Here is a 19,314-nt window from a genome sequence, read left to right as displayed (position 1 = left end):
ACAAAAATGTATAAAATAGTCAATAAATGTATCACAAACTAACACTGAAAAAAAAACTATCTTTAAAATGCATAAAATATATGCATTTATAATATATATGGGAGTAAATATATTTGTACAGGTAAAGCTTTCATCACATAGTGTCCATTTGTTTATATTTCATGATAACTCAGAGCTGAGGATTAAATTTAGCTTTTACTTTCAACAAAAAAAAATTTTTCTCAGCCAGTTAATATGGTAAGATCAATGAGGTAGTATTTATACTTCTTGAAAATGTATGTATTTTCAAACATGTTAGAACCATTTAGAAGTACTGACTTACACTTACATAATTTATATGTATATATCATTTCTATCTGCCTGATAAAATTTTACCTTTTGTCTGCTAAAGATTCTTCTACAATAAATCATTAACTTAATTGAAAAACTCACAGTACACAAAAGAGAAGCAAAAAACAAAGGCGAAAAGGAAAGATAAATCCATCTGAATGCAGAGTCCCAAAGAGTAGCAAGGAGAGATAAGAAAGCCTTCTTAACTGAACAGTACAAAGAAATAGAGAAAACAGTAGAATGGGAAAGACTAGAGATCTCTTCCAGAAAATTATAGATGCCAAGGGAATATTTTATGCAAAGATGGGCACAATAAAGGACAGAAGTGGTATGGACCTAACACAAGCAGAAGATATTAAGAAGAGGTGGCAAGAATACACAGAAGAATGGTACAAAAAATGTCTTAATGATCCAAATAACCACGATGGTGTGACCACTCACATAGAACCACACATCCTAGAGTGTGAAGTCCAGTGATCCTTAGGAAGCATCACTATGAACAAAAATAGTGGAGGTGATGGGATTCCAGTTAAACTGTTTCAAATCCTAAAAGGTGATGCTGTTAAAGTGATGCATTCAATAGGCCAGCCAGTTTGGAAAAATCAGCAGTGGCCACAGGACTGGAAAAGATCAGTTTTCATTCCAATCCCAAAGAAAGGCAATGCCAAAAAATGTTCAAACTACCACACAATTGCATTCATTTCACATGCTAGCAAGGTAATGCTCAAATCCTTCAAGCCAGGCTTCAACACTACACGAACCGAGAAACTCCAGATGCACAACCTGAATTTAGAAAAGGAAGAGGAACCAGAGATCAAATTGTCAACATTCATTGGATTACTGAAAAAGTAAGAGCATTCCACAAAAATGCATGTGTCTGCTTCATTGACTATGCTGAAGCCTTTGACTGTGTGGATCACAACAAACTGGAAAATTCTGAAAGAGATGGGAATACCAGACCACCTTACCTGCCTCCTGAGAATCTGTATGCAGGTCAAGAAGCAACAGTTAGAACTGGACATGGAACAATGGACTAGTTCAAAATTTGGAAAGGAGTTAAGACAAGGCTGTATATTGTCACCCTGCTTACTTAACTTATACACAGAATACCTCATGTGAAATGCTGGGCTGGATGAAGTACAAGCTTGAATCAAAATTGCTGGGAGAAATATCAGTAACCTCAGATAAGCAGATGACACCACCCTAATGGCAGAAAGCAAAGAGGAACTAAAGAGCCTCTTGATAAAGGTGAAAGAGGAGAGTGAAAAAGCTGGTTTAAAACTCAATATTTAAAAAACTAAGATCATGGCTTTTGATCCTATCACTTCATGGCAAATAGGTGGGAAAAAATGAAAACAGTGACAGACTTCATTTTCTTGGCTCCAAAATCACTGTGGACAGTGACTGCAGCCATGAAATTAAAAGACATTTGCTCCTTGGAAGAAAACCTAGATAGCATATTAAAAAGCAGAGACATCAGTTTGCTTACAAAGGTCCGTCTGGTCAAAGCTATGGTTTTTCCAGTAGTCATGCACAGATGTCAGAGTTGGCCCATAAAGAAGGTTGAAGACTGAAGAATTGATGCTTTTGAACTGTGGTTCTGGTGAAGACTCTTGAGAGTCCCTTGGTCAACAAGGAGATCAAACTAGTCCATCCTAAAGTAAATCAACCCTAAATATTCACCGGAAGGACTGATACTGAAGCTGAAACTCCAATACTTTGGCCACCTGATGCGAAGAACTGACTCATTGGAAAAGACTGATTCTGGGAAAGATTGAAGGCAGGAGGAGAAGGGGATGACACAGGATGAGATGGTTGGATGGCATCACCAAGTCAATGGACATGAGTTAGAGCAAACTCCAGGAGACAATGGACAGGGAAAACTATTTTGCTGCAGACCATGGCGTCTCAAAGAGTTGGACACGACTGAGTGACTGCTACCAACAACAACATGAAAGTCACTCAACAGCATTTTTTTGAATGTATGTTTTAACTGATTCATGCAAGAATTAATCAAAACAAAAGCAGAGTAATAAGGCTCAAAGATCAGTATTTTGTTTCTCTACAATTCTATGATACAGGATAATTTTATGAAAATTTAAAATTTTGATTCAATTAGTATTTCTGGAATGCCAACTGTGTGCAAAGGCATTGGTTGCTGAGACAGACCACTAAGGACGAATCCATCATTCAAACACTTCTTCCTAAAGAGTAGAACCTACTTTCTCCTGGGCATGGCACTGTACCACACTGAAAAACTACATTTCCCACCTGCCTTTGCAGATAAAATAGCTACAGAACTGGCCAGTAGCAAGTGGCACAAATTGTACGGTGAGTCAACTTGGCTGGAAGTTGGCTTTCCAATTCTTCTTTGGCTTGTTGCCTGGAATACAAATGTGAGGGCTGGATTTCCAGGATAGAATTGAGCATTCATAAGGTCAGCGCTATACAAGAGAAGGACCTTGGGACAGTTGTGACTACATTAGTGAGGGTACTCTAGAGAAATAGAACCAAAAGGATGTAAACATATTACATATAAAGAGATTTAATATAAGGAATCAGCTCATGTGATTATGAAATCCTCGGGACTATAGTCCACAAACCGGAAACTCAGGAAAGTGGATGTTTCAGTTTGAGTCTAAAGACTGGGAAAAAAACATCTCAGTTTGAAGGCATTCAGGCAAAAGGGGCTCCCTGTTACTCAGCTTTCTGGTTCTATTCAGCCCTTCAACTGATTGGATTTGGTCCACTCGTAACAGGGAGGACAATCTGCTCTACTCAATCCACTGATTCAAATGTTAGCCTCATCCAGAAACACACACACACACACACACACACTCTAAGATGTTTGATTAAATACCTAGGTACCTATGGCTCAGTCCATTTGACATAAAATTAACTGCATTAGTGATGTTTGGCCAAATGCTGCACTTCTCTCTATCATGATCATTGCTATATTCTATTATTCTGATGACTTTGACAATCCATGAGTCCTCTGAGGAATAGATTTATGTTTTATACGGGTTTCTTTTCTTTTAAGTAATTTGGATCTCAAGTGAGGAAGGCTGAGTTAATCCTGCTTCTGAATACATTGCCCGTTGTCACCCATGGTCATCTTAAGATCACCCACTGCCAAATTTTACCTATTTATTTACTCATTTACTTAGTCTCTGTATAGAACTACAACTCCTCTGCCATCCATAGGCAACTGTATAAAGTGAAAATGCACACTCTTGAATTTGTGTTTCTGTTGTTCCGTGTTTTATGTGTATTTTAGAATTTTTATAAGTGATATTGTGTTACATTCTAGGTTTTAATTTGTTAACTAATTCTGTGTTTTGATTTGCTTACTCAATATATTTTTAAGATCCATCCATGGAAAGATGATGCTGTGAAAGTGCTGCACTCAATATGCCAGCAAATTTGGAAAACTCAGCAGTGTCCACAGGACTGGAAAAGGTCAGTTTTCATTCCAATCCCAAAGAAAGGCAATGCCAAAGAATGCTCAAACTACTGCACAATTTCGTTCATCTCACATGCTAGTAAAGTAATGCTCAAAATTCCCCAAGCCAGGCTTCAGCAATACGTGAACCGTGAACTTCCTGATGTTCAAGCTGGTTTTAGAAAAGGCAGAGGAACCAGAGATCAAATTGCCAACATCCACTAGATCATCGATAAAGCAAGAGAGTTCCAGAAAAACATTTATTTCTGCCTTATTGACTATGTCAAAGCCTTTGACTGTGTGGATCACAATAAACTGTGGAAAATTCTGAAAGAGATGGGAATACCAGACCACCTGACCTGTCTCTTGAGGAACCTGTATGCAGGTCAGGAAGCAACGGTTAGAAATGGACATGGAACAACAGACTGGTTCCAAATAGGAAAAGGAGTATGTCAAGGCTGTATATTGTCACCCTGTTTATTTAACTTATATGCAGAGTACATCATGAGAAAGTCTGGGCTGGATGAAGCACAAGCTGGAATCAAGATTGCTGGGAGAAATATGAATAACCTCAGATATGCAGATGACACCACCCTTATGGCAGAAAGTGAAGAAGAACCAAAAAGCCTCTTGATGAATGTGAAAGAGGAGAGTGAAAAAGTCGGCTTAGCTCAACATTCAGAAAACGAAGATCATGGCATCTGGTCCCATCACTTCATGGGAAATAGATGGGGAAACAGTGGAAACAGCGTCAGACTTTATTTTTTGGGCTCCAAAATCACTGCAGATGGTGACTGCAGCCATGAAATTAAAAGATGCTTACTCCTTGGAAGGAAAGTTATGACCAAACTAGACAGCATATTAAATAGCAGAGACATTACTTAGCCAACAAAGGTCCGTCTAGTCAAGGCCATGGTTTTTCCAGTGGTCATGTATGGATGTGAGACTTGGACTATAAAGAAAGCTGAGCACAGAAGAATTGATGCTTTTGAACTGTGGTGTTGGAGAAGACTCTTGAGAGTCCCTTGGACTGCAAGGAGATCCAACCAGTCCATCCTAAAGGAGACCAGTCCTCGGTGTGCATTGGAAGGACTGATGTTGAAGCTGAAACTCCAATACTTTGGCCACCTGATGCAAAGAGCTGACTCATTTGAAAAGACTCCAATGCTGGGAAAGATTGAGGGCAGGAGGAGAAAGGGATGATGGAGGATGAGATGGTTGGATGGCATCACAGACTCAATGGACATGGATTTGTGTGGACTCTGAGAGTTGGTGATGGACAGGGAGGCCTGGAGTGCTGCAGTTCATGGGGTCACAAAGAGATGGACACGACTGAGTGACTGAACTGAACTGCTGGTTCCGCATGTACATACAATATCAATTGCTTCTAACTGATGCACAATGTTCTCTGGTAAACAGTTGCCACAAGTTACCTATTTGTTCTCCCAAGACATTTACTGGTTGTTTCCAAATCTTCACCACCACAGTAATACACCAACATGCATTCATTTACAAGCCCCTTTAGGCCTCATGAGAATTTCTTTAGCGTGTGTATATGTACAATGAACCCCATGGACTATAGCCTGCCAGACCCCTTGTCCATGGAATTCTCCAGGTAAGAATACTGGAGTAGGTAGCCATTCCCTTCTCCAAGGGATCTTCCCACCCAGGGATTGAATCCAGGTGTCCTGAATTCCAAGCAGATTCTTTACTGCTGAGCCACCAGGGAAGCCCAAACATATATCTACACACATATAAATCCACCTGCAATGCAAGAGACCTGGGTTTGATTCCAGGGTCAGGAAGATCCCCTGGGGTAGGAAATAGCAACCCACTCTAGTATTCTTGCCTGGGAAATCCCATGGAGAGAGGAGCCTAGCGGGCTACAGACCAAGGCGTTGCAAGAGTCAGACATGACTTAACGATACCGCTACCACATTTTATATGTATGTACACACATATGTATGGAGAAAGCAATGGCACCCCACTCCAGTACTCTTGCCTGGAAAATCCCATGGACAGAGGAGCCTAGTAGGCTGCAGTCCATGGGGTCGCTAAGAGTCAGACACGACTGAGCGACTTCACTTTCAGTTTTCAATTTCACGCATTGGAGAAGGAAATGGCAACCCACTCCAGTGTTCTTGCCTGGAGAATCCCAGGGACAGGGGAGCCTGGTGGGCTTCTGTCTATGGGGTCGCACAGAGTCAGACACGACTGTAGTGACTTAGCAGCACACACATATGTATAACGTATGTGTGTATATACACATATGTTAAATATATACATATTTCAAGAGATGAATTTCTGGGTCACAGGAACTTTACATTCTTATTTAACTAAGGAGTATGAAAATATTCTTTCCAAAATGGCTTAATCTGTCAACCCTCCTACCCACAGCACATGAGACTATCAATACATTTACATCCTCTCCAACACTTGGCATTGCTTACTTCCCAAATCTTGCCTTTCCAGCAATTCAAAATTATATTTCTGTTTTTAATTTGCATTTCTTGGATTAGTACTGTGTTTCAGAATCATTTCATATACTTAGTCTTTTGGTGGTTTCTCTTATCTACATCATTGTCCATATTTCTATTAGGATTTTTGTTGTTGTTGTTGATCATTTTCAGAAGGTTTTTGTGTATTCTACATATTAATCCATTCCCAGATTTAGGCATTTGAAATACATCCTTCCATTTTTGCTGTTTATTACATAGCCCATTAAATGCCTCACAGAACAGAAATGCTTAATTTTGATATAAAATAACATTTCATTTCATGGTTTGTACTTTAAGTTTTATTTAAGAAGTTTCCCCCCCCTCCGTCTCTTAATCACAAAGATATTATCCTATATTTTCTTTTATTCTTCCAATTTTGTCTTTCACACTTAAATATTTCAGTCCATCTGTAGTCTACTATTGTATGTGGCAATATATAGGGATCCCCTTTCATTTTTCTCCATAAAGTGAATAATTTTCTCAACATCATTTACTAAACAGTTGGTTCCTTTCCCACTAATAATGATGCCCTCTTTATCACATATGCATACACTAACCTGTCTCTGAGGCTGTTGCTATATTTCATTTCTTTTTGTATCCATTTTTTTCATCATATTGATCTCTATATCCCCAAAGCCTAGCAGAATGCCTAAAACTTTTGGTGAAATAAATGATGATAGCACATTCATAACAAAGCCTTTTTAACAAGTGTCCATTTTACATAATTTTCAGATCAACCAGAGTTCTCTTCCTGTTTTAAACATAGCAGCATGCTCACAATCTCTGAACACTCACAGCTGAGATTTTTCATTATTAAAAAGTCCCTTGCATTTTTATACCTATCAATTAAAGTATATGTTCATAAGAATTAGTTATTTTAGCTTCAAAACCGTTTATGCCTACTATACTTATTATGGCAAATGTATAAATAAATATATAAATAAATATCTGTCTTTCTTTTCTTCTTATAAATAAATAAGAGTCCAAAGAGTTGTTTCAATAAGGATTATTTTAACAGTACAAAGAGTTGTGTAAATAAGGATTATTTTGAAGGAATGCAATAAGGAGAATTGTTAAAATAATTATTGTAAAATAAGTGTGGGCTAGGCAACTATGACTGATTGGGAGAAGGGGATGGATAGATACAGAGGAATCCTCCACTCACATGGTTTTAACTTCTTGTACATTGTGGAGAAATTGAAGCTGGAAAACAGATGATACCTTATGGGCATGTTTATGAAAGAAAGATGGATTGGAATTATAAACAGGTTGTGTGCATGCAGGCTCAGTTGCCCAGTTGTGTCTGACTCTTTGCAACCCTCAGGACTACAGCCCATCAAGTTCCTCTGTCCTTGGGATTTCCTAGGTAAGAATACTGGAGTGGGTTGCCATTTCCTCCTCCAGGGGATCTTACCAATCCAGGAATTGAACCCACATCTTCTGCATTGGTGGAAGGATTCTTTTACCATGAAGCCACCTGGGAAGCCCATAAACAGGTTGTCTATACTCACCAAATAGGAAAAGGAGTACATCAAGGCTGTATATTGTCACCCTGATAATTTAACTTATATGAAGAGTACATCATGAGAAATACTGGGCTGGAAGAAGCACAAGCTGGAATCAAGATTGCCAGGAAAAATATCAATAACCTCAGATATGCAGATGACACCACCCTTATGGCAGAAAGTGAAGAGGAACTAAAAAGCCTCTTGATGAAAGTGAAAGAGGAGAGTGAAAAACTTGGCTTAAAGCTCAACATTCAGAAAACGAAGATCAGACATCTGGCCCCATCACTTCATGGCAAATAGATGGGGAAACAGTGGAAACAGTGTCAGACTTTATTTTGGGGGCCTCCAAAATCACTACAGATGGTGATTGTAGCCATGAAATTAAAAGACGCTTACTCCTTGGAAGGAAAGTTATGACCAACCTAGACAGAGTATTAAAAACCAGAGACATTACTTTGCCAACAAAGGTCCATCTAGTCAAGGCTATGGTTTTTCCAGTGGTCATGTATGGATGTGAGAGTTGGACTGTGAAGAAGGCTGAGCACTGAAGAATTGATGCTTTTGAACTGTGGTATTGGAGAAGACTCTTGAGAGTCCCTTGGACTGCAAGGAGATCCAACCAGTCCATCCTAAAGGAGATCAGTCCTGGGTGTTCTTTGGAAGGAATGATGCTAAAGCTGAAACTCCAGTACTTTGGCCACCTCATGCGAAGAGTTGACTCATTGGAAAAGACCCTGATGCTGGGAGGGATTGGGGGCAGGAGGAGAAGGGGACGACAGAGGATGAGATGGCTGGATGGCATCACTGACTCGATGGATGTGAGTTTGAGTGAACTCGGGGAGTTGGTGATGGACAGGGAGGCCTGGCGTGCTGCAATTCATGGGGTTGCAGAATCAGACACGACTGAGCGACTGAACTGACTGACTGACATACTCAAAAAGAACATGGATGGCAATCAAAAGACTGACACAAGAATGTAGGTGTGTATATCCACAGTGAAACAAAATGTATCAATCCATGTATCATTTTTATTATTATGTGTTTCAGGCAACTTTTTAACTCATCAACCAATTATGAGATCAGATAAAAGATATTCTTTAAGGCAATCATGTAAAGATGATTACAAGTTCCAAATAAGCTGTGAATTCAAAATCTGGGGACATATAAGATAAAAAAAATCTCTAGAAGCATATTTAAGTTACTGAACTTTTTCTCCTAAATTGTTAAAACTAGAGATACTATGGTAAAGATTACTTCAGGACTGGGGCCAAGCACATACATCTTTAAATGTTCTGAAAGAAACAAATTAACAAAAACTGTCACAAACAGAAAGAACACTACCAGCTCCCAGGAAATTTTGAGGAATCCCTGAAAGATAGGAAGCAGATGGAGTCAGAATGTCAGAGAAACAAAACTGGAGAAAACAACAGTCCAAACACACAGATGAGAAAATTACTGTTAAGCAACTTCACATATAAACAAAGCTCAGAGTCAACAGACAACAGGACCTTAAAAAATAAACAGAGAAACTGAAGCAACAGATTCTGAATAACTAGGATCCACTGACCCTTTTTATGCCCACTTATGCTAAGCAACAGATAGTAGATATGATTCCTCCAAATACCCTTTCTTGCACTCCCTCCAAAGAAAATCTAGATCTTGAAAATTTGAATGATCATCCAGGTTAGCAATTTTAGCACTCTTATCAAAGTACAGAGAAAAATAGAGTAAAGACTAATGAAATGTCACTTTCCATAAGAAAACCAGAGAAAGAAATAAACAAGGAGGATAGTAGACTTTAGTTTCCTGTGCTAACGCATAAATACAAGATTTTCTGAAACTGTGTGTTTTTGGCATAAAAGACTCCCAGAATAAATATTGTACCTAGAGAAATAAAGCAGTACCCCCAACTAATTTAAGACTGTGGAATGAATAGGCAGCCTCCACACCGTAGCAGCTCCCTATTAATGACATAAGTGGCGCTAGTAGTAAAGAACCCGTCTGCCAATGTAGGAGACATAAGAGACTCAGGTTCAATCCCTGGGTTGGGAAGATCCCCTGGAGGAGGAAATGGCAACCCACTCCAGTATTCTTGCCTGGAGACTCCCACAGACAGAGGAGTCTGGGGGGCTATAGTCCATGGGGTCGTGAAGAGTCAGTCACAACTGACTTAGCAGACGCACACTGTGGCAGAAAACTTCCTTATCCTTCCACACGATTTTCAGAGAAAGCTACTCTAATCAGAATATATGTTCACAATTAAACATTGATTATCATGTGCAAATATGAACAATCAAGATTCACTAAGATTCGAAGAAAACCAGCACCACACACACAGAAAGTGTCATATTCACCAAATTAAAGAACACTCACAGAAACCGAGTTAAAATAAACAGTAGACAGCTTATATGCAATATATAGGTATAATTTATATCCTCAGAGAGGTTTTAGTTGATATTTAACTCATTCTATGAAAAAAAAAAACAAAACTAGAGATCTTAGAAAACCTTGACCACAAAGTTTAAAAAATAAAAACAGTTAATGTGCTGAGTGGTATACTGGATGGAGAAGAAGACAGAACACATAAGCTGGAATATCTCCTTAAGGTATACTCAGAATGTAGATACAAAGGACAAAGAGCTGAAACACATATATAGAAAAAGTTGAGAGGTATTTATAGTATGTCTAGCATTCTTTCCATTTTAATTTGATTATTATAGCCACTTGGTATGGTAGATATAATTGTTATTTTTCATTTTTCAGATGGGGAATCATAAATAAAGACCCAATGTAATTGAGGCAAGTCGGTGGTACCCCCTCAGTCCAAAACTTGAGTCTCTTAAGTTATGGGCCAAGTTTTTCCTCTCCTAGGCCCCAGATTGGTTGACTGTTCAGCTAGGATAAGTCTCAAATAGCTGTTTTAATATACTACAATCCTGAGGACATCCAAGAGGGGAGAATGAGTACGACTGTATATCAGACAAAGTCAAGGAGACTTGAGATCCAGAGAAGACTGTTGGAGATGGCAACTGATAAACCTTGAGAAAGATTTCCTCAGGGTTGTGGTTCTCAGAAATCAATAGCATTGTGTGATCAACCTATATTCTGGGCCTCATCTCCAGAAATTATAATTCAATTTATGTGGGTAACCTCAGAATCTCCATTTTTCAGCAGGCACCCCATGTGATTCAGAAGCAGGTTCAAAGATTGAGAGGACAGAGTTGAGGATATAGAGAGATCAACGTGGGTAAAATTCCCAGGGTGGAGGCCCAGAATGGAGAAAAACAGTTTTGGAGATATACAGAAGACCCTTAAGGCTTTAACTAAGAACTAATCGGCACATGCCTATGAGGAAACTGACCCTGGCTAGAGAAAGATTCACCAAAGCAGGGGGAACAATTTTTAGAGATTACACAAGTCTAAGAATAGTTCATGTTCCCACAAGCTACAGTGGAGAATTCCCATAAAACCAATACAATATTGTAAAGTAATTAGCCTCCAATTAAAATAAATAAATTTAAATACATAGGACATTAAATAGAGTACTCAGAAGGGTTTTGCCTGAATAGTGGAGCAAAATTTTTCCTAGCTCAAATGACATTCTTGTTCCATCTAACAAAAAAAAAAATAAAAGGTTTAAAAGAATCAAGTAAAAACTTGGCTGAATCCCCTCAAAAAAACTCAAGAACATTTAAAGAAATATTCCTTACTCAAAAAAGTAAACTCATTAAATAAAAATCACCAGAATTGCAAAGAATCAGGCCTTTCAAGAGCAGAAAAATTAATTAATGGAAACAGACTCAAATTACTCAGATGACAAAATGAGTAGAAAGGATATAAGGATTATTATATTATTATAACTATATTCTGTATATTCAAAAAAGGTAGAGGGAAGCATGAGCCTGTTAAAAGAGACATGGGAGATACAAAGAAAGTACAAATAGAACTTCTGGAGATGAAAAATACATCCGAAGGACAGGATTAACAACAGATTAAATAGTGTAGGAAAAAAATTAGTGAACTTAAAGATATGGCAATATAAATTATCAAAAAATTTTAAATGGAGCAAAAGAAGGCTGAAAAAATGAATACAGTATGAGCAAACTGGTGGCTCAGATGGTAAAGAATTGGGCTGCAATGCTGGAGACCTCGGTTTGATCCCTGGGATGGAAAGATCCCCTGGAGGAGGGCATGACAACCCACTCCAGTGTTCTTGCCTGGAGAATCCTCAAAGACAATCAATCAAAGACAGAGGAGCCTGGAGGGCTATAGTCCATGGGGTCACAAAGAGTCAGACAGGATTGAATGACTAAGCACAGAACATTAACAAACTGTGGACCAACTTTGAGCATTTATGTATAATTAGAGTTCCTGGGAGAAATGTCAATAACCTCAGATAAGCAGATGACACTACCCTTATGGCAGAAAGTGAAGACGAACTAAAAAGTCTCTTGATGAAAGTGAAAGAGGAGAGTGAAAAAGTTGGCTTAAAGCTCAACATTCAGAAAACTAAGATCATGGCATCTGGTCCCATCACTTCATGGGAAATAGATGGGGAAACAGTGTCAGACTTTATTTTTTGGGCTCCAAAATCACTGCAGAGGGTGACTGCAGCCAGGAAATTAAAAGACGCTTACTCCTTGGAAGGAAAGTTATGACCAACCTAGATAGCATATTCAAAAGCAGAGACATTACTTTGCCAACAAAGGTCAGTCTAGTCAAAGCTACAGTTTTTCCAGTGGTCATGTATGGATGTGAGAGTTGGACTGTGAAGAAGGCTGAGCACCAAAGAATTGATGCTTTTGAACTGTGGTATTGGAGAAGACTCTTGAGAGTCCCTTGGACTGGAAGGAGATCCAACCGGTCCATTCTAAAGGAGATCAGTCCTGGGTGTTAATTGGAAGGACTGATGCTGAGGCTGAAACTCCAATACTTTGGCCACCTCATGCGAAGAGTTGACTCATTGGAAAAGACCCTGATGCTGGGAGGGATTGGAGGCAGGAGGAAAAGGGGACGACAGAGGATGAGATGGCTGGATGGCATCACCGACTCGATAGATGTGAGTTTGAGTGAACTCGGGGAGTTGGTGGACAGGGAGGCCTGGCGTGCTGCTATTCATGGGGTCCCAAAGAGTCAGACATGACTGAGTAAGTGAACTGAACTGAGAGTTCCTGGGTAGGGGGTGAAAGTATATTTGAAGAATTAATGAACAAAAATCTATCACATTTGATAAAAAAACAATAAAACAATACATCCAAAAAGTTCAATGAACCCAAGCATAAGAAACCTGAAAAAAATTACACCAAAGCCTAACATAGTTAAATTGCTTATAATGAATAAAGAAGAAATCTTAAAAGCAGCCAGGAAAAAAAATTAAAAGACACACTGACTACCTACAAAGGAGCAAAACTAAGACTGACAGTTTTCACTGGAAACAATGCAAGCTAGATGATAGTGGAGGAACATCTTTCTGATACTGAAAGAAAAATAATGAGAAGGATAAGGTTTTCCTCATCTTTGGTTCAGAATCCAGGAAAAAGCCCCAGAATATAGTCTGGGTGCAATAATTTTCTGATGAATGAGTGACTATGTGACTCTTTTCCCTCCAATCAATAGTTGGCTTAAGGGGTATGGTTATAATAAAACTGTAAATTTGAGCATACTCTATCCCTTTGTATGCACATTTATGTATAATTAGAATTCCTGGGTAGGGCGTGAAAGTATATTTGAAGAATTAGCCAAGTGGGTTCCAAGGTCTCCAAAGTTGTTGTTAACCTGTCTTAGGGTCCAGATGGCAGGGTGCAAACTCTCACAAGCAATACTATTTTTATATGTAAGGACACTCTTTAAAAACCAGTCATTTATCATCAAAAGAGAGGAAAAATAGAACTGATACATTGAAAAAAGAAAATGTAACATTGTTTAAAACTCTTCTCCAAAACAGGCAGTGGTTAATGTGAAGGGCAAGTTCCCACTTCCACACTGGTGTTCTGCTGAAGTCAATCCTGCTTTATGTACAGCTGGGTGAATTCTCTTCCATTTCTTTTCCATTCTTCATCCTCTTCACTGGGCCCCTACTCTCATTAAAGCCATCAGAAAGCAGATGGATGTCCATAAAAGCAAATCCCCAGTGGGTTCCAAGGTCCCCAAAGTTGTTGTTAACCTGTCTCAGAGTCCAGATGGCAGGGTGCAAAATCTCACAAGCAGCCCAGAGGCCCAGCAGTGGAGTTTAAGCCCCTATGAATAAATCATACTCCTCCACTCAGTATTCTGGCCCTGGTACTGGGTAGCATTTGTCATTCACCTGAGTCCCGAACATCTCGTTATAAAGCTGCAGGACTTTCTAATGATAATATTCTCTATGAAGAACCTTTATGCAATACTTGGGTCTCCTTAAGTGTGTGTTCATCTGTGCAAAGAATTATAAACTTGCTCTTGGTAAAATCACCCCAACAGTGACAGAGCCTCGCACATGCCCCTCTATGAAAGGGTGCATTTGGTTCAATAATAATTAGCATCAATTATGGGAGAGTTCTGTGCGAGGACTGAGCCTGGCTGTCCCAGGCTGCAGGTGCAGAATTATCCCCCTGACCTTTTGGTCCATGATCGCTCATTGAGGAGAGGAGTGGGAGCCGTCAGGAGGGAGTCACAGGCCTGTTTATCTTCCCTAAGAATCATTGTCTGGCCTCTGCTATTCATGTCAGCGGCAGCATTTTCCTCTGGGGGAAATTACAGGACAGGCCGAGAAGCCTCATCTGCACGCTGGCTTCCTACAGCCTTGCGAACGGGCACCTGGCTTTATTTTCTGGGTATCTTTATGCTCATTCTCTGAGAAAGAAAATCCACTTTATTACAAGGAACAAAAACATAATGGAAAGAACCCAGGTGGCTGGAGGCTGACTGACAGGCAAGGACATCAGGAATAAGACGCCAGACAAGGGCCCTGTGTTTCTGGCTGCCAGTGCCCACGTGAAGCTTGCCGCTGTGTTGGGGTGACCACTATCCTACTACCCAAGGGAGTCAAAGACTGTACCTCACTTCACTCACAAGCTTCAAGTAACACGTATTCCAAGATGCTACCTGCAAGTCTGTCTTTTTTCTCAATTGTTTTAGGTTATTGTTTCATATTCATACTAAAAGAATGAAAGAAAATTCAAAAAGCCACCGTGACCAGCTAGCTATTCTTCTTCCGTTGAACTGTTTTTAGAATTCTATAGGACTGAATACTTTTCTGGCTCTTTGCCACTTTTGGTGATAAATGGAATTCCTACTTAAGCACTTCTCAGTTTCACCATCCTTCCCAGCACTTTCATAATCACTTTATATCATAGGTGACAATGGTATGAGCTCTGTCTTCCCTCCCTGTAAGGTCCCGAGGGCAGAGGCAGCATCATATCCATGTTCGCCTCCCACCTCAGCCCTTCCTGACTGGCTGGCAGCTCATAGTCAGGAAGAGGAAGTGCCCAGCAGCCAAAACTGGTATCAGTCAATGTTAGCCTGCTAAGCCTCAGATTCCAACTGCAAAAATTGAGAGTACTTAGATCTCTCTCATTTGCTATGACTATCTTATCAGAAATTTCAAATCCTAACATCTTCTATTACCCTTCCTGATTTATTTGTTGCTAAATACTTACCACTGTCTAAAATGCTACCTATCCTTCTTAGTTATCTTAATTATTGTCCATCATCCCCACTGAAATATAAATGCCATGATGGCAGGAATTTCTGCCATTTTACCAACGACTTTCTTCCCAGCATCTACCATGGCAAAAATGAAGCACTGGGTTGAGAACAGAGACTTCCATACCTTTATTCTTACCATTTCCTCCACGGGGTGTCAGGCCCCACAGTTAAAATTCTCACTCACAATTCATGGCCTGGGTTGGATCATCTTTGAGTTCCAAGTCAAATGTATTCATTTCTCTCTCACTTCTTCACTGAATTTTCATACATTTGTGCAGCAGTTTTTCCCTTTGCCTCATTTTATATTTACTTTGCTCTAAAAGGGCAGGGCCCGTGTTTTCCATCTTTATATCTCTCAGTACACCTAGCTCACAATCAGACACACAATGCCCATCTGACATATTTTCAGTGAATAACTAATTGCACAAAGAGGGGGTTGTCTATTTCCCTCATCTTTAGGAAGATTCATAGGGTGTAATTTCACTCAGTTGTCATCTGGGCTTCGTAGAAAATAGCCTTAAATGCATATTAAAAGATAGATGGTAAATAATACTCCCAGGTGTCAGGAAGTGAATTCAGTAAGAGATCCTGTAAGTGGGTGGAAATGCTCATAGAAAACAACTTAAATGACTGAATTACTATCAAGAAAGAAAACAAAATACATAATGTAATCAAAGATTAAAAAACTGAATAAGTAATAACACAGGTGGCTGTGTGACACAAATCAAAAAGAAAAGGGCAAGCTTCTGAAGGTAAAAAATAGAAAGGTAAAGAATCAGGCAATTTCTCACCAATTAAAACAAACACTAAAAAGCACACAGCCCAAAGAAGAAAGGATGAGAACACTGGCAAGACATGGAAATGGCGGGTGTTTAACTTAGCTACTTACCAGGCACAAAAGAATTCACTGGACAAAAAGAACATTTAACTTATTTTTTCTTTCACTCAACAAACATTATTTGTGTCCCTGATATTTGCAAAATATATTAATAATCATCCCTGAGGATAAGAAATTTAAAATCACTCCTTGCTCTAAAGGTGTTCATAGAATAAGGCTGCTGCTGCTGCTGCTGAGTCACTTCAGTCGTGTCCGACTCTGTGCGACCCCATAGATGGCAGCCCACCAGGCTCCCCCGTCCCTGGGATTCTCCAGGCAGGAACACTGGAGTGGCTTGCCATTTCTTCCTCCAATGCATGAAAGTGAAAAGTGAAAGTGAAGTTGCTCAGTCGTGTCCGAGTCTTAGCCACCCCATGGATTACAATGCACCAGGCTCCTCCATCCTTGGGATTTTTCAGGCAAGAGTACTGGAGTGGGGTGCCATTGCCTTCTCCATAGAATAAGGCTAGAGGGCAGTATATATGGAGTAGCTATGAACATGGAAAAGGGAATCACAGTTATAATCAATGGACGTACTTGAGCATCTGTTGGTTATATGCCTTAGGCATATTGTTTGGGTCAGAAATGATAGAAAACTTAACCCAAAATTGATTGAGGAAAGTGAAAATTTATTGGCTTCTATAACTGAAAAGCTCATGGGTGGAGCTTACTTCACACATAGCTGGATTTAGGGCTCAAATAAAATCAAAAGATCCTGATCTTTTCATCTCTGCTGTCTTCCAACTGATGGCTTTGCTTCTAGGCTCCACAGGAGACAAGTTAGCTTCCATTTTCTCTTAATTTTACTTCCAATGTAAGTATATTCTTCAAGAATTCCAATCAAATGTTGCTCTATTATATTGGTTCTGATTAGGTTAGTTGTTCATCTTTGAGTAAATTGCCATACCCATGGGAATATGACTGACCAGATATGAGCCATGTTCTCACCCTGAATCAGGGGAGCCTGAATCAACTCGACCTGAAGTCCAGGGACCAAGGAAGGGAGAAAAGGTGGCACCCAGACGAAATTCAGGGTACAGTTATCAGCAGAAGGGAGAACAAGTGCTAAACAGCGTAATAAAGAACAGATTTCCCAGAGTGATGGAAGCAGAGAGGAAGATTAACAAAGGGAAATGGTGAATACAATGGCAAGAAAAAAAAATAGCAAATCTGTCCTGAATAACAAGTAAGAGTGAGATACATGAACAGGCTCCCTTCTCATCCCAGTTGTGCAAAGTAGGTAAACAGCACTAAATAAGGTCACTAATAATAAGATAATAGACTATAGTAAGCCTCCCTACTGGTTTGTCTTTAAGTGTGGCCCGAGGGCCAGGCATCTGTTCAGCTCTGAAGGGAAGGATACCAACAATTCCTGGAATTACACGTGTTTCAGTCCATCTTCATAGGTCCCCGACTGTACCTGTGAATTCCAGCTTGTCCTCGTTCTTCCTTCTTTACATCCATCTCCCCTACCTGACTGTCTGATTTGTGGATGTCAAACTCTAGCATTAGTCTTACAGAGACTGTTCAGCCAGCTCATTTATACACATTCTTAATGATTAGAAACAAGACAAAGATTCTCTTACCCCTCTATCACTTAGCACTGTGATAGAGGCACTGACCAATACAAACAGAAACAGAATTTAGAAGTATACAAGTTTTAAAAGAGTTCATTTTTCAACTATTTGTAGATATATGGCTATATGCTTAGAACACTGAAGACATTACTTTATCTTACAAAAGCAACACAGGAGGAAAAAAACCTAGGAATAAACTTAAGAAATGCTTCACACTTATATGAAGCAAACTTTTAAAACACTGGAAGACTTCAAAGTAGACTTAAGCAAACAGAAAGACACATTGTGTGCTCTTGAAAGACCACCTTTTCAATAATAAAGATATTAATTCTCTCAAACTTAATTCTAAATTTAATACAGTCAGTGGGGCTAGTGTTAAAGAACCTGCCTGCTAGCGTAGGAGACATGAGAGACCTGGGTTTGATCCCTGGGTCAGGAAGATCCCCTGAAGGGGGATTCCCTGAGAAGGAAATGGCAACCAACACCAGTATTCTTGCCTGGGAAAGTCCATGGACAGAGGAGCCTGGTGAGTTACAGTTACAGGGTCACAAGGAGTCGGACAGGACTGAAGTGACTTAGAATGCATAATAAAAATATCAGCTTTATGGGGAGGGTATAAATAGACAAGATGACTTTAAATTTTGCATAGAAAATTAAGCAAACGAGTTGCCAGCAAAGCTCTGAAAGAGGACAACCAGCAAAGATTAAACCAACTATTTAAGTAGATTATAAAGATTTAATATTTAAAACAGCTTCATACTGACATGTGGAAAAAGAGTTATGAGATAGAGTCCTGAAATAGACTAAATACAAATGATAATTCATTATATACTGCATATAGCAAATCAGTGCATGATATGGGAATGGATCTGTCCTTCCCACTGCATATTAGGTTCAATGCCTAATTAATGAGGACTGGAACATAAAAAACATTAAAGCACAAGAATACTAGAAGAAAATGTGGGGAAATGCCTTCATAAAAAAGATAAAAAGACCTCTAATTTACTTGAAATTATACCTAAGCCACAAGGAAGCACAAGCTGGAGGAAGCACAAGTTGGACTCAAGATTGCTGGGAGAAACATCAGTAACCTCAGATATGCAGATGATTGCATCATGATTGAGGGCAGGAGGAAAAGGGGATGACAGAGGATGAGATGGTTGGATGGCATCACTGATTCAATGGACATGGGTTTGGGTAGACTCTGGGAGTTGGTGATGGACAGGGAGGCCTGGCATGTTGCAGTTCATGGGGTCGCAGAGTCGGACACGACTGAGCAACTGAACTGAATGAACCACTGAGTGTGTTCATTTTACAGCCTGCACTTACGACTTCTTGTTGTGAACCTGTGTCCTTTCCTTTGAAGACACTAGCTGAATATTTTGTACGTATCCAAAAT

The sequence above is a fragment of the Bos indicus genome, chromosome 9 (genome assembly GCF_029378745.1).
Source record: "Bos indicus isolate NIAB-ARS_2022 breed Sahiwal x Tharparkar chromosome 9, NIAB-ARS_B.indTharparkar_mat_pri_1.0, whole genome shotgun sequence".
NCBI lineage: Eukaryota > Metazoa > Chordata > Mammalia > Artiodactyla > Bovidae > Bos > Bos indicus.
The sequence above is the reverse complement of the archived record's forward strand: the minus strand, read 5'-3'. Positions refer to the sequence as shown.